Here is a 769-nt window from a genome sequence, read left to right on the forward strand (position 1 = left end):
GATTTCACACTTTTTTTTTTCTATTTAGTTTTTACTTCTCATCTAAACAACAAAATTTATTTTTTTATTTTTTATTTTTTTGACATTTTCTTTCCCTTCATATTCCATAAATCTAAACAACCCCTAAGTAAAAATTAAATTAGTAGAAGTGAATTAATTGAATTTAAAATATAAAAAATATCATTTAGTTATAATGAATCAAATTAGATGTTCTTTTATTAATGTCACATGTTATTAATACTATTTTATTTGGATATCTCTTTGTCACGAACACCAAAACAGTATCAAAAATTACTACTTTAACTTATAGAGATCAACTTCATTCTTATTTTGAGTTAAAAAGACTTATAATAATAGGAACACCAAAAAATATCTTGTGTCCATTACTCTATTTAATTAATAACTAACTTTTAGATAAAAGAAGTATATTGGATATGACCTTCTTTCCTTTTAAAAATGACTTGAGACTATAAAAAGGTTTCAACATAACCCACCTCACCAGAGGATTTTTTTCTTCTCTAAAACTCTAGAGATGATCTATTTCCTTTGCTCTTCTCTAATTATCTCATTGTTCTTCATTTTCTTCATGGTTTAACTACTAATTTAATATCCGAAAAATTCAGTCGCTGACAAAAAAGTCCTTAAAAAATGTTATTGATAAAATAGTCCATAAATAATTTAAAAATACGACAAAAAGAATTAATAAATATTATAATTTTTTTAAATAATAAAAAAATTTTTATATTTAACAAATAGTTTATCCATCATT

Source organism: Arachis ipaensis, chromosome B03, assembly GCF_000816755.2.
Source record: "Arachis ipaensis cultivar K30076 chromosome B03, Araip1.1, whole genome shotgun sequence".
Lineage (NCBI taxonomy): Eukaryota > Viridiplantae > Streptophyta > Magnoliopsida > Fabales > Fabaceae > Arachis > Arachis ipaensis.